Source organism: Anopheles cruzii, chromosome 3 (genome assembly GCF_943734635.1).
Source record: "Anopheles cruzii chromosome 3, idAnoCruzAS_RS32_06, whole genome shotgun sequence".
Classification (NCBI taxonomy): Eukaryota; Metazoa; Arthropoda; class Insecta; order Diptera; family Culicidae; genus Anopheles; species Anopheles cruzii.
Window position 1 is genome coordinate 56026041 of NC_069145.1, and position 16044 is coordinate 56042084.

Genomic DNA, 16044 nt, shown 5'->3' on the forward strand with positions numbered 1-16044 from the left:
TTCCTACATTGCGCCGTGTCTCGCAGCAAAAGAGGACTTTTTGAAGGCAATAAGGTCACAGGCTGTGCTTCGTCACTGTACGAAACACGTCAAGCACGTGCATGGGTGTTCCGAGTTAGCTGTTTCCACCAAAGGGATTTAAATGTTTTGAAGACTTCTCGGCCGGAACATCCCCCGAGTGAACGTTGACTAATGGAAGTGGGACATAATTAACAAAATTAAACTCCCTCGATTGGTTAGCTCCAGCGCTGCGTCCTGTGAGACGCTGTGCGCCTTTACGAGTACAAATGCCAACCGCAAACCGTAGGCCCTTCTTCGAAAGGGCGTGCGCCGTGAAAACTCGAGTCACCCTCGAAGCAAGGTGCACCCATTTCTCATGCTCAAGTTGACGAGCATTCGGGTCAACCACAAAAGTTTCCGTTGGGATTGATTTTTATTTTTCACCACTGCTCCGAAGCTAATGTGGACCGGTGGGCGTACTTGTTGTTGCGGCGCATACCGCAACAGGCCGAGAGGCTGGCACATTGGAGAAAGCGCCTGGCTGAACGAGGCCGCTCGCGCAGGAGACAGCTTCGAACGGTTAGGAGTGTGGGTTGAAGGCACCGACCTAATCGAAAGTGCATTAGAATGATTATAGGGCTGTTTTGTTTTTTCGATTTGCTTCGAGACTAACGCAGACGACGGTCGACGCCGAACTTGCCACGAAACCAATTTCCGCTAATGGCTTCACCGCACATCGTGTGTCTTAATCCTCGGCGGAGGTGCCCGTGAACAACCCGGTACGTGAGAAACCGATAACAAGCAAAGGTGAAACTCTTTTACAGAGCTAAAACAATAGACAGCTCGTTTAGTGCATAAAGCAGCACAGCTCGTCCATTACAATAATTTTCTCGTCGCCGTCGTATCGTTTATTCCTATTATGTTGAGCTTCAGCAAGTTACCATAAATTTTCACGGAGCGAGATTAAAAAGTGAGTCACATAAATCATAGCTCAGCATGGAACACTCGGCGCGTCTGGTGCGTCTGGTAGATCAACAAATTGGCCACCGGAAATTAATGTCCACTAATAATCGCTGGATATCGAGATACGCAGATGTTCACGTTCCCAATGAATTATGTATGCTCCGTTGGCTATCAGCATCCACGCAGATTGTACAAATAAACATGGCAGACCAAAATCAATAAACACAAGCCGCATAAATACGGTTGCTGCATTCTGTCTCGTGTGCAGTTTAAATATCGAGCCAGACAAATTGTGAGTTCCATTCGGTGGCACGAATAAACCAAGGTGCAATTGAAGCACCACTCTTTGGGAGCACTCCGGGCCGAAACAGAAGCCGCATGAATAGGAAATGGTTCGAGTTTTTCATCTCGTTCCAACATTCCGTTCCTCGGCATCAAATTAAAATTAATTTTTCGTACTCTCAGCCACATCCTGGGGTACCTTCGATTCCAGACTGCAGCACCATTTCCAGCATAATGCAGCCCGCCACAGCTGGCCGATTCGGGGAAAGCCCGGAAAAACACCTTAATGTGTGTGGTGATGGTAGTAAAAATTTCACGCCGCATTGCGAAGACCACCACACGGAGGTACATTAGCGTGAAAGTTGCGTCCGTCTCAATGGCTTCTTCTGCTACCCGGGACGCCTTCCACAGGTAAGTACCAAGAACATCAAGAGCCCATTAATTACGCAACCAGAAATGCTCAAGAGTCGTCTCACCTACGTTGGATCGTAACGGAATTGCACTCTCTAGTACACCGGATGTGGTGAACTCACGCCCAAAAATGCTTACCAACAAAACTCCCAAACCATGGAGTGGAGGGCAGCAAAAATAGGGAAGCCATAGCCGATAACTTCCTTCCGGTTGATATTTCTGATAGATTAGTCACCGGAAAGTGTCGCTTGGGGGACCAAATTCTGTGTCAAAATCAAAAGACCCTTTTCGTGAAAGGTTTATTATTATGTTTAACAGATTATGTACAGGGTGATTCATCACGATCCATACTATTTAAATGTTGAATAACTCCACTAATTGTCAGTCGATTTTGACAAACAAACCTAACGTATAGAATGCCGTTTATTAGACACACAAAAAGCGGTATTTTATTGGGCATTTTTCATTTTATTTGACAACATTTCGGTAATAGACAACGTAATAGCAGTGATAGTATTTACGCTGTGATGTTAGCTTTAGAGTTCTTCAATGGTCTTCGGTTGGTTGGCATAAACCTTACTCTTTAAATAGCCACACAGAAAGAAGTCAGAAGAAATTCGGCATTAATAAGCACGCACGGTTTTCACAGTGTTCACAGTTAAATGATTGCGAAATTGGTCCATGACAAAAACGGCAAAGACTGACGTTTCAGAATCTTGTTCATTCGTCAAAATCGACTAACAAATTCCGGAGTTAATAAACATTTAAATAATATGGATCGTGATGGATCACCCTGTATAATCCTTCGTTTTTGAAGCATAATTGAATGTTGATGAGGCAAATAGAACGTTGAAACGGCCCTTGCATGATGCGTTTTAAGATCTGCTTTCCCCAAAATTGTAATGCTTTTTAAAATGACACACCAGTAAAAGTATTATTTTTATTCGCAAGCACATAAAAAATTTCTCCGCCAAGGACTTGCGAGCAGGATAAAATGAATAAAATTTAAATAATCAAACAGAATAAAACATACGCGCCCTGGAGTGCTGCTCCGCATGATGCATCGCCCCGAGCCAATGAACGACAAAAAAGACACACACACCCCCCAATAAACGGGTCACCAAAAAGTCCTATCCCCGAAAAGCAGGTTCATAAAATGTACAATCTCTTACAATTGAAGCCATAACTTCGCTTGCCGTAGGACAGATTTTGCCCAGAGTGCAGTTTGGGTGCTTCTCGGCCTTCGAAAAACTGATCCCAGAAAACGGCTTACGGGAGGCGGGTTTATGTTTTTACACATAAATTCACCATAAAATCGACCCGTCTGCTGGCCGCCGCTCGAACGCTCTCTCGATCACGATGCAGATGTTGTTTCGGTCCCATTTTGCCGACGACCACCGGCTTTTGCCGGCACTCCCGACCTGTGTGTGTGCGTGTGTTTGTGGACGCTTAGCCCAAAACACTACCAACATCTTCCCAGAAAGCGTAGCCCTTCCACGACCAATTTTGCGCTCTTGTAAGGGTTTCTTTCCGGTGGCGTACGGCGAGTACGAAGATACGAAAAATGAAACGAAGAACTCACTACTGCAGCATCATCGCATCGTACGGCAGCCGCGGCAAGATTGTGTATGCTAATTTAAAATCGATAAAATTCACACGTCTCCCCATGCTGACGTGCGGACCAGGCGGCAGGCGGCAGCTTTTGCTTTCGGGTCCGTGTTTCGTTTTTTGTTCCCGTTTGAAGAACCGCACCGAACGATCAACAATTTCTACTGACGACGGAAAAATCGGTATTCCAACGTGGGAAGCTCGACCCGAGCCGACCGGAAAAATCACCTGGGAAAAACGGGATCGGTTCGGCGCTGAAAATACGCTGAGCACACGGGGAAATCCACTTTGGGGTTTTACGGGTCAATATCCCCACCAGTCCGCGTTCGATCCGCTTAAGACGGTGGGAGGTGTTTAGGAAAGGGCCATCTTCTTTTCTGGCTCCTCTCTTGACGCCTCGAAGCGTATCACCGTATCACCGAAGCGTATCACCCAATCACACAGTGGAAATCTGTTTTTCTCGTACAATTTCCGCTTGCCCTTGACTGTAAACACCCAGCTTGTGAGAAACGAGAGTCGTAAGAATAATGATTGCGGGCCGTGTGGGTGAAGATAGAGAAATAAAAAGGTTGGCCGAGAAAATGAACCCCAAAACTCCCAAGGAGCTGACCCAAACATAAAATGGTTGAACATAAACCGGGGTGAAATGTTTGTTATTTTTCCCGCAGTGGATTCCGCTTTACCGGACAAAGATTAATGCTTTTCTCGTCAAGAACATGGCATGTTTCTCGAGGTTATCTTTGAGGCGCCAAAGGTTGCCAATTTTTTGTGTATCAAGGTAAACTATAAGGAAGCTAGAAAATTGTCCATCATTCGCTATCAACTGGTGGCGAATCAGAACGAACCGATAAGGGCATTCGGAGCTTATTAAAGCTTCTCCATTATTGGGCTATCCGAGCTATGGTACGAAAAGCATCTGTACACCTTTAATGCGCTTCTACTTTATTTACTTCATACTACTGTGGTAAACAAATAACGCAAACCAGTTGTCTTAGATTGCTTCGAATTATTTCCAACCGACCAACTTGTCAAAAAAGAATAATATTTGAATATTGAGCTAAGTTTGTCTAATGTTTTGCGTCAAAAAGACCAGAATTGCGGAAAGACTTGGAGATTTGTGGAGAGACTTGGTTCTACTTCTACTCGTTTTTGCGTCACATTTTCGGCACAATTTCATGATCATTTCGACACAAACTCGACCCATATTGTACCGCAACCACTGCGTCTACTGGCTATTGGCTAAACTTAAGAGGCCGTGGACACCTTTTACAGTAAACAGTTTGAATAGAAAATTCGTTCAGCCCTCTTAACCGCGTCCGAGAAGAAAATGCTCAGATTGAGGATGAGAGGATGATGCTCAGTATGGAAGAACAATGGCAAAGCCGCTATAACAGCGATCTGTATGCACTGTACGACGACCTCACTGTCGTGCAGCGTATACGCATCGCCAAGCTCCGATAGCCTGATCATGTCATGAGATTGACGAACGACGAAGCAACTCGCAAGTCTTCTTAGACCATCCAGAAGGACGGTTTGGAAAATTGTAACCAATGTCAACAGTCTGAATCAATGTAAATGGGACTTTTTTCAACATTTTCTCGCCAACCGCCAACCGAACAGGCCAAAAATAGCATTTTATCGATAAATCATTCCCCGTATTCACCTGATCTGGCACCCTGTGACTGTTATCTATTCGGAAAACTTCATTTGCCGATGAAAGGAAAACGTTATGCTGACATTTTGGCCATTCAGAATGTCTGTACTTTGTCTTTTGTCTTGTCGTATGTCTTTTGAATATAATAAAATGATTTTGCACAAAAAACCATTTGTTGTTTTTATTTTGAAGATATATTGATAGAATTGTGCTCATTTTAAAGATGATGGCAAAGATTTAGCTAAATAAAAAAAGGGGGTTTGCTCTTTTATTTAGCGTTTTGCATAATTCTTTCAGTTTGGGCTGTCACATTTTTTAAAACCCGTTTGCCATTTCTTGCCATTTCTTTGCCATTTAGCAATTCTAAATTCGGAGCAAATGGTTCGGATTATTGGCACTAGAAAAAAGGCTAAATAAACACTGAAAGTACGTCGACACTGGACGTTAAATGTCTGTCAGTGTCTGTCAAGAAAGCTAACCCTCCAAACGGTGAAGAAAGCCGAGGAGGAACCGGAACTTTTCTTTCCGACGCAACGTAACCTGGGAAGCGCGGTACTATAGGACTGATGCCCCATTAAAGTGCGAAATGATGGCGGAAATTCAATCAACCAACATGATTAACCTTCCCCACTCGCAGCCACCGAGACCGGCCCCAGCAGCAATGGGCGAAACAGTTTTGTTTCTTCGTATGCCCCCCTCCCGACCGGACCGTTGTAGTTACGGATTCACCGTCATCATCATCGCTACCACCACCGTAATTAACATAACTTCTCCGGCGGCTCCCAACGAGACGCCCAGTTTCTCCAGACGCCTTGGCTCAACATGCCTCAGGTATGATAATGAGAGGCGCTTATCTGAGCTGTGTTTGCTAATGAAATGAAACTTTTTTCCGTTGCTGGCTGGCGTCGATTCGATTCGATTAGGTGGTCCAGTCTCAGCTAAGGTCCGCTCGACTGATGGTTGATTGTGGAAAAGTATTTTGTAAAGCTATCAACACGCTTCCACCGGGGCAAACAAGTTGCTTGTTTGCTAAATGTTGTTTTTCGGGGGGTTGCATCTATGCAACGGTCGGCAATGCACACAGAGAAATGTGCCCAGCCACGATTGTTGCATTGTTTTGTGTTTGGTGAGCTATGATCGCAGCGGAATCGTTCGCTTCCTGCCAGCATGCCCAGTGGTGCATTGGCACGCACCATCGTAAGACGAAGGAGAAACACCAAAACAAACCAACGCACATGTAGCAGCAGCAGAAAACCTTCGAAAACGTGCCGTGCCCAGGATGGCGGCACATTACAACACCGCCGGCAGCAGCACCGTTGCACCGCCATTCGTGGCAATGTTTTCGATTCGGTTGCAAGGCAGTCAGTCGGAACGTGAAATCTGCTCTGGGAGTTTTGGGAGCTGCGCAGTTTCTACTCCACTACACGAGTTCGAGCCCAAGCCAGTCGAGCTTTTTCCGGTGGCATCGACGATACACAAGTGGAGCTGCAGCTTGGGAAACAGCCTCTAAATTAGGAAGCAGCGCTTGAGTCAGCTTTTCTTATTTTCGTTTTCTCGCTTAGAAGTGCCGGCCGCGCTCGGTGGGCTCCAATAAAAGTGAAACGCCCTAAACTAAGACTCTCACGTGACGAACGGGTTGTTTCCCACAGCAATCGCTGGACCGCGTGGAGCCACTGCCGGGAAGCCAAGATTACATTCTACCGTTGTCCGTCTCGACTTTCGGCCGCTCGACTTTATAAAATAATCCGGCGAAACCACGGGAAGAATTCGGCACTTCCGGTACCGCAGGAAGTACCGGTTTTCTGTGCGGAAAATGGTGACGCTCCCAGCACTCTGGCTGTTCGGCCAACGGCCATGGGAAAAAGGGGATTTGCAAGCGCACCGAGTTGGGTTAATCCCACTTTAGGGTTTTCAATTAACAGCCGGATCAGCGTTTACGCCCCACCGAAAGTCGTTTCCTTCCAAGTACCCGGTACGAGCACCCGGGCGCCATGATTTCTAAGACATTCGGCTGACTTGCAGTCCGCTCCGATTTCTCCGAGACACACTTTCTTCTGCTGGCCGGGACCCAGGGATTGACACTTGAGGGGCAACGTTGAGCATAACGGGCTCAGGAAAATCCACTTTATGGTGGCTTCCCTCCACCTAGGGGACGACTGTTTATGGGTAGAACTTTTTCACGGCCTCGACACCGTCTGCGAAAGCCGACCTTCGCCGTTTAGGTGTCGAAAAGCTGAAACAGCTACCGAGCCGTAGCGGCCAACGAGGGAAACATTCAAACGAACCCAGCTGAAAAGTGGCTAGATCGGAAAATTGCCGCCCGAAAACAAAAACTTGATGAAAACTCTACCGAACGCATCACAGAGGTCTGTTGGGAATTTGCTTCGAAGCGAGAGTTGCGACGACCATTCATCGAGCATCGAGAATTCGAATGGTTTGATGCGCTCCATTTACTTGCTGTGCCGGCCAAGTCACTAGCACTGTCCTCCACGGGCAGCAGAACAAACACACACCCCGTTCTCGATCCGGTTCCGCATCCGAACGCACGCTTCAACGATCGAGATCGAACGTCGCGATCGGCACGCGGGGAGATGGTCGCGTGATTCACCAGGGAGTAGCCAGCATCGTGGCTATGCTCGATGCTCTGTCGGGCCCATGTCGGCGATACTTTCGCCGACGTGGGACGCTGTCAAACGATGAATTGCCAGTTTTGTCCATCGTCCTCACAGTCGTCGTCAGTGAACGGGAAAAATGAAATATCAAAAAGCGTTTAATGGTTCAGTCAACCGAATCCGCCGGGACCATCCGGCTCGGGGCAGCAAAGGGCTAAACACGGCGTTACGCTCTCCCTTTGCGCTCTCTATGATGACATTCCAATCGTTTCGGGATAAGCAACGAACGTAAAAGGTATCAAACGCCAAAAAGAGTATCATCCCCGCTGGCATTTATGGTACCGTTAAACAGATTGACTGGTGGGCTTTACCAGTTAAAGTGAACCTTCAAAGAGCGAACGAGTGAAGACACAAATAATTGATCATACAACTACGGCCGCTGGTCCAACCGTTGTAGGACTCAGTGTAGGTTTCCCATTCTGGTTTTGAGCTATTACTGAAGTTCAACTTTAATGATATGCCTGAAAAAGTTCGCGAATTAAGTTAGTTCACCAAACATAGTATACAATCAATTGAAGTACAGGATGAGCCATTTAAGATTCTCTTTTTCATTTTTGGTTATAAAACAAAAGCGGCTTAATATTTTTCGATGGTTGAATATTTGTTCGAAAGGTTGATTCATGCATGTTTGCAGTCGTCAAAAGTTGCTGGTTTGTTCGCCCAACATTTATCTTTCACCGCAGCCCAAAGATAATAGTCCAATGGTGTCAAATCGTAACTACTTGGGGGCCACAATTCATAACACCATTTCTGCTGATTATTCGCTGTCCGAAGCTGATTATTCGCTGGCGCTTGATGGGCCGATGATGTCGCCAGACCTAAAATCCACACCAAACAGTCTCTCGTTTTTGATGCATTGGCTTCTCTTGCACGATGTGTGGGTTTTCTGAACCCCAAAAAATGACAAATAAGCCCATTAACATTGGCACCGAGGTAGACATGAGCTTTTTAAACATCGTGCCGTTTGAGTTGAAGACCGACCCCTCAGGAAATAAGTTTTACAGATTTTCCAATTTTCTGCAACTAAAATTGTATTTTATACATAAATGTAATGAATAATCCTGTAAAATACATGTTCAACCATCGAAAAATATTAAACCGTTTTTGTTTGATTGAAGTATATCACAGTGAGAAAGAAATACTAAAACATTTACACTCAAACCTTACCTTAGACATCGTTCTGGAGCGTGTTCGGTCCGAATTTCTACCACTCAATCCCCTACACGGGAGTCATCAGTTCAATCGCCTGGCCCAGTCAGTAGCACCCCGACCTGCCGGATATGGTGTCCGTCCGTGTACGTCCGTCCTTAACTAGCTTAACGCGGGTTTCCTCCTTGCGCTTCGTTCACCAACCACACAATCACTTTTTCTCCGTGGCCCACCCAACCGGGCGGAGAAATTCTTCGCACATCACACAACTGGCCGTCGAAGCTTGATGCACAACTAATGTAACCTTTCTCACACTAAGCACTGCATCTGCACCGCAAATTATTCTCATTACCGGCACCGCGCGAAGCTACACCCTGCTGCTGCTCCTTGAATTCTGTGTAATGATTGGACCAACAAGCCGCGCATTAGTAACGGATCATAGATTAGTGTAGGCTCCAATCAAGCCCACGAAGCGCACATAGGGCACAAATAAACCATTACACAATCACCACCACGGGGCCACCCGGAGTCACGACGGCACTTAAAACTAACCATCCGAAAAACAGAAATTCACCAAATTAAAAGTAAGAAGCACGCGCGGCTCAAGCTAATGGGCGGCGGACGGGACGGGATGCTGCGTGTTTCACGAGTTAAAATCTCGACAACCCGCCCCAAAATGGGGTTCACTTTCGCCTTCCGTTCGCTTCGCTTTTCGTGGTACCGGTTGATGAGTTTCAGCTAACGACACCGTGTAGCGGTCATTTTCTATTTCACCACCACACCGCTCTTTGGCTTTCCGATTCCATGTCATTATCGATTTGTTGCCGAAATCTCCGCCGAAGCGATGTTGTTGGGTTTATAGGACATGCCACTAATTTCTGATACATCTCAATAACTCTAACACAACAAATTACACGGAAAATACAGCAAACTTGCTGTGTTGCTAACAACAACTACGACCGAAACACGTCGCGACCGTGCACCATTCGAAAGCTATCTGGGAACACTTGATAAACTGTTGCATTCCTGTCGATTGCGAATCGGATGATAAGATAACAAAAGGGACACAATAACTGATCAATTCAGGCCATGCATTGTTTGGACAAACGGACTGCAGAGAAAAGAACGAACGATATCGGTCAAAAAGCCCTAACCTTTCTTTCGTCAATACCTGTTCGATATGAGTTGATCGCGTTAAAAGTGACAGCTTTTGACCCTGTAATGATCGCACACCTGTCAGAATCTGGCTCTTCTCACTCTCACTAGCCAATATGAGGGATCGCTTCACTTTCTCGGTATCAACTCACCGGTTCAGGTAATGAACAAGATAATGACAGCCAAAGGTCACCGTCAAACGTGCGTGCTTTGCGAGGGAAGCGAATAAAAAATGATCTTGCTGTCAACAGCATCCAGCCTCCAGGAAGGGCCACGTTACCGGAGTAACATCCGCAGGTGAATGCGTCGTGTACCTCAACTGAGTTACACCAGCTGAGAAGGAAAAAAACATTGGTGTCACTTAACACACGCTGCTTATCTCCCGCTAGTAACTAAACTCGCTCACGCTCCTGATACTCGATTCCACGCATTCCTCGAAATCGAGCCGAGCGCAGTACTGAGAACGGAGCCACACAAACACACTGAATCCGGCGGCTCAGTGGACCAAGTCTGTCGATCACTACTATGGCGACTGACGATCGGACCGTGGCGACCCGGCGATGGGAGCTTTCGCGATCCGCCATCGCGCCGGCCAGTGAGTGGGGAAGTCCGTCACTTTCTTCGCGCACGCGTTGATTATTGCGAGCCGGCGGATGCTGCGCACCCAGGGGGGCCCCGGCCTCCCGGCCCCTGTTTGGCTGGAAATTGTTTGCCGTGTTGTTGTTCGTCCTTTCCCATAACCCAAATTAGCCACCCAACGCGCGCGCGTATGCCGAAATCACTCATCACACACGGCGGCGGGATGCTTGCTTTTTCTTTTATTTTGTTTTAAGGCCGCCCGGTCTGAGTGATTCCACTTCCGTGGCCGTTGCCCGCGAACCGTGATGACTTTTCTTTTCTTCGCCGCGGAACCAGCCGACACTCTCACTTTCTTCGCCGCCGCCATCCTGGCGCTGTGTCGGGGTGGATAGTTTTGTGTGTTTTCGATCAACGATCACGATTTAACAGCCGCCACCCCGAAAAAGGCAATCTTATCGGCGCCCTAAAAACTGTTTGCTAACAATCGGCCCAGCCACGCGATCGGAACGGTTCCATTTTCGGTGCACACAAAACGGTGGTCGTTTACCGGCACCGGGTTTGGTGAGGCGCGGGGCGCAGAGAGCACGAATTAAAACGGGACCGGAGATTAACTTCTCCGGCTATAATTTCACTGCCCGGGAAGTCCCAACGCTTGCGAGGGAACCTACCGAACCTACAATGTGTCTTTCGACTTCTTTTTACGCGAGCCTTTACTCTTCACCAACACCAGTCGGGAATGCGAAAAAAAGACACACAGATGCAAAAATGTTGTGTTCATCCGTAACGAAGGGACCTGTCAGTGCGGCGCGGGTTTTGCGAACAGAAGTTCCAATCGATTTACGCTGGTGGCGCTTTCTTCGGCATCTCGATGATCGATTCTGTCCGCAGCAATATCATCTTCCTTCGTTTGCTTATTCATTTGTTTTCTCATCTTCGAACTTTTCTTTTTATTTCTCTCGTCCGCGAGGCTGCAGAAAAGTTTGCGCGCCTTCTTGGAAATTGTTCGCGTAATGGATTTGTTTTCCTGTATTCCGTTCAGTTTTTTTTGTTGCCGTTTGGTTTTGGGTTCTTTCCGTTAAAAATTATGCGCGCGGAGTGGTAAAGGCTTTCGATCCCTTTTTTTGTCTTGCGTACCACTGCTTCAGAAGGTTTCTTGCTTCGTGTTGAATATTAATCTTATTTTACTTTTTTTCCATCTTTCCAATGCTCAACGGGACTGATTAGATGAGTTTTTTTATGTTTTAGCATTGCTGTTCTATGACGAAGGAACGCTGCGTGGTGAAGGCAAATAACATCATGTTTAGAGCCGATTTGTTTCCGTGGGATTTAGCAAGAAGCTAAAAAATAAATTAAGACAAAGTGAACCAACTTACAAGCCGCCGTAAATGAATTAATCGAACTTTGCTCAGCACCTTACAGAAATACCGATATTTCTGTTGGTAATTTTTTGGACCAATTCCTCCTCCAGCGGATTAAGAGATGCCGTAAAATGTCACCTTCTTGGAAATGCTAAGCCGGAAATTAATACAACCTTCTTCGTCCGGAGCCTATCCAGTAGGTTCTTTTCGGTTGGACTATGAAGGCACTTGCAAACTTATTTTGGGTGTTGTTATACCTTAAACGGTGCTCAAATAAAACCCTCTTTCGGGTCGATGAAACAGAGTTAGTTAAAGATAAGTCAAACATATTAAAAGAAACCACCAGCAAAACTATCAATTAACACACCACTTGAATACAAGTGTGGAGAAAATGGTTTTGTGATTTCTAATTTCTACGGCTCCGTCTTTTACTAATCATCGCACACTCAAAAATATTTGAATCGTTCGTCGATTTGATAACAAACGAGCACGGTCCTGAAAATGGTTACTGACATTAAAACAAACTAACGATTACGCCGTGCAAGCGCGTTGTTTGTTGTTTTCACCGTGCCTAGGGTTACGTACACAACCCTCTCGAACCAATGTCTTAATTTTACCACCTGCGGCAAGATGACGGCGCATCTAACAGCAGCAAAAACACCGCACCGCAGAGTCGTCACTCCGTGGCACAGACTTTCGAATAAATGTGCACATTTTATCCCCGCGGGCCATGTTCATGCATTATTTAGAAGCCATAACGGTACCGTAACCGTCGCCGAGTCAGCCCCAGCCTAGGGTTGGTCCAAAAAATCTGTCAAGCGATCTGGCGGTAAGAGAAAGAGCCGCCACCGACACAAAAACCGTTAATTATATGAAACTTCCGAGTGTTCGTCAAACGACGAATATAGCGGAAGGAAGCCGTTGCAGTGAGCCCACCGCTCGTTACCGTTCACGATCCTCACCGACTCCTTTCTCTTTGTGGTAAATTAAGGAGCTAAAAACTTCCCAAGATAATCCTAAGTGACAGTAGCTCCAAGGCTCTTGCATCACACCAATCGTTTGCCATCAAACCATACACGATGAAGTGCACAAGCCTTTTTTAAGGTGATATTTGACGTGACCGATCACGAGTTACATCGGTCAAAATTTACTGGGCGCTACCGGGAACTGTGACAGAATTAATAATTCAAGTCGGACTTGGCATCGGCATAATCGTTGGATTGGCGAAAATTTAGACTGATTCCATAAGCAAAAAGAAAGAAATGTAATTTTACCTTACATTCGTTGAGCATAATCGCCCCTGAGCGCAGGAGTCCGTCCGATTAGTTTTAATTCGATCTCCAAAGTCTCACTTCCTGCCAACTCTAACGAGGTTTCCTCTGGCTAATCTGGCAAGGAGCTCAACAGACGGTGGCCAAAAGTAGGACCCAAAAGGAACTTAAAACAAGTCGCAAGTGTTCAACAACACAAAACCAGCACCGCCGTAGGCTAGAAAACGAGCAAACCAGGCAAACGAAGCCAAGCAAGTGTCTGAACGTTCAGAATTTTTGTGGTGTGTTTTTCGAGGTTACTGACGAATGAACGGTTTTCGAAGTCGTTGCTAACGCAATGAAGTTTCCTATCACATTTCACGACGTAATCTCAATCCGACTAAAACCTGCCGTGTACCCGCAACCAAGGACCAGCAGGAAGCGGCATAAGGAACCATTAAGTCACCAGGAGTGATTAGAAAATTAAAAATTTAATTTCAATTATTGGGCACGATGTTGTTAGAGAGGAGCCGAATGAAGCATACGGTTGGCTAGTTCGAGTGGCGACCCAAATCCTCAACCGTTCCAGTCGTTTCCTTCCCGTACGCTTCCCGAACCTCCGTCCAAGGAGTGCACAGGCAAATGGCGGAAGAATCGATAAATTCACTGCCGAAAGCCTGCCAGTTCTAGACGCAATCGTCTGGACATGGTACGTAGACGAGTCCATTTCAATCGATCCGCGACCCCAATACTTCCCAAACTGGGCGACTGGGCGGCCTTTTTATGGCGCAGTATTTCAGTCCAGCTGTTGGCCAACCATATCGATTCACTGACAGCACTATTTAGGAAGCAAGGACAAATGATGGGACACTCCAATTTGCGTGTCGAAATTCGAAGTACTTCGAAGTTCGAAGGTACAAACATGTTTTTAATTATTTTTCATTTGAAATCACACGATTTCTCAAAGATGTGAAAGAACCAGTGGTTCTGGGAGACCGATGTTGCGTTCCGATTTAATTTGTTGTTCTGCGCCCGGCTTAAGCTAAAAGCACCATAGGCATTTAGGGCGAAAGACTCTTTTCTACCAACCGAGCACACTCTCTTCACTGACGACACATGAAACCTGGGAACTGGGCGGTAGTTTAAGCTGTTTTAACCATTGCTTATGTCGGTGCTGTCGAAGCTGCTGTCGATTTTCTAACACCGAGTGGTGTTTTATGGATTTATTTTATTATTTCTGTCTGTTCCACACTGATTCGAAGTTTTTGTTTCTTTGGCTCTTCTTTCTCTTCTTGGCTGCTTCTTACCCACTGGCTGTGTTTTGATCGCCGTTTTTACTCCATATTTGAGCGAAGCCATTACTTTTCTTATTATTCTTTATTACGCCTTGAACACAATTTTCCACGCTTTTCATCACATCATAAACAACCAACCGGGAACCACTGCGTCACAATCCGACGACAATTATGCCATAATCCGCTGCTCGATGTCGTCAACATTGCGAATGAAAAAAATCTGGTTCGTCTTGCACTCACACGGACACACGTTCTACCGTCTCACAACTTCCGGTGAAAGAAAGTTTTCACCGAATCTAAACGGCGCGCTGCTGTCCAACCCAAGCATACTGCCCACGTTAGCCCCAACATAATTATCATCATCAGAATCAGCAACATCTGAGTACGCCTAACCGCCCGAAACACGATTTTCCCGCTTTCCACGAAGAATACTAAACCTCGCACACACACACACGTACGCACCATGCGTCTTTTGCCTTCACTCGCTCACTTCTCAGAAACACCTATTGGAGGCTGCTGTTATTCGTTTCGTATTTGCACAGTCTTTCGCAGAATTCGCAACATTTCAGTACACCGCGGGCGAGAGAGAAAACAGTAGCGCCAAAATTGAGTGTTGAGGGCTCGAAGCACTGTGAACTGTTGTTATTATCTTTATTCTAGAGCTTGAAATTCACTGTGTTACCTTCTTTTAACTGTCGAATCGAAACCCGCGACGCGATCCGTGTTACCGTTTTACCGAAACTGGCCAACTCTGGCTCTCGGCGGAACCGATCTGGCTGGCTCGACTGCTCGAAAAAAGGGTTCGGCAGCATAGCCCCCGAAAGAAAATCAAGCTTTCACCTGTGTGGTGGGTTGTTCGGATTTAGCCTTCGGTTTTCGAACGAACCAAGCAAGCGCGAGAGCGAAAGAGCGACCGATTCACAGTAGGGAACTTATATGGGAAAGGCGGACATAAATGTTTTTAGGAGGAATCTATGGACTTTTTTCAACGTTTTTGTTTTCCTTGCATGTGTTTTGATTAAATTCAACTTTTTACACTCATTTTTTCAAATTTTACACATATACTTGCACGCGTTCAAGTATATTAAAAAAGCTTTTTTCGTTATTTTAAAGTTTTGTGAACGCCTGAGCGAAAACCTTTTAATGCCCAATCTAAACGCCTGGGTTATGCAATCTGTATTGCATCAAAATGTTTCAATGCATAATCCTTTGCAAATGCGTGAATTTTCTGCAACCAGACACCGGGCGCCTCCTTTTATACCAACTTTGTATCATCATTTTTTTTCTTTAATTAGGAATTTGCGAAACTTTCAGTCGGAATCTGCAAATAAAACTTACACGAAATGTTTAAAATGGTCTAAACTTTAATTGTAATGTCTCGTTTAGGATGTACAACGCTGTACATTTTTTTACTGCATTACCAAAGTTAAAAACTGTATTTTTTCATAATTTTCTATACTAATTCCCGACAAAAATATACTAGCAATGTCAAACGTAAACATTAGATTATTTCATACGAAAGAAGGATTCATTACCTTTTGAATGATGTCCTTTGGAATTTGACCTTTTGAATGATACAGGTACATTACCGTTGCAGAACTGTGCTAACGATCGCGTTAAAGTAGCTGATAAAAATTGGTTTAAAGAGCCATTTTTATCTTTTTTTTT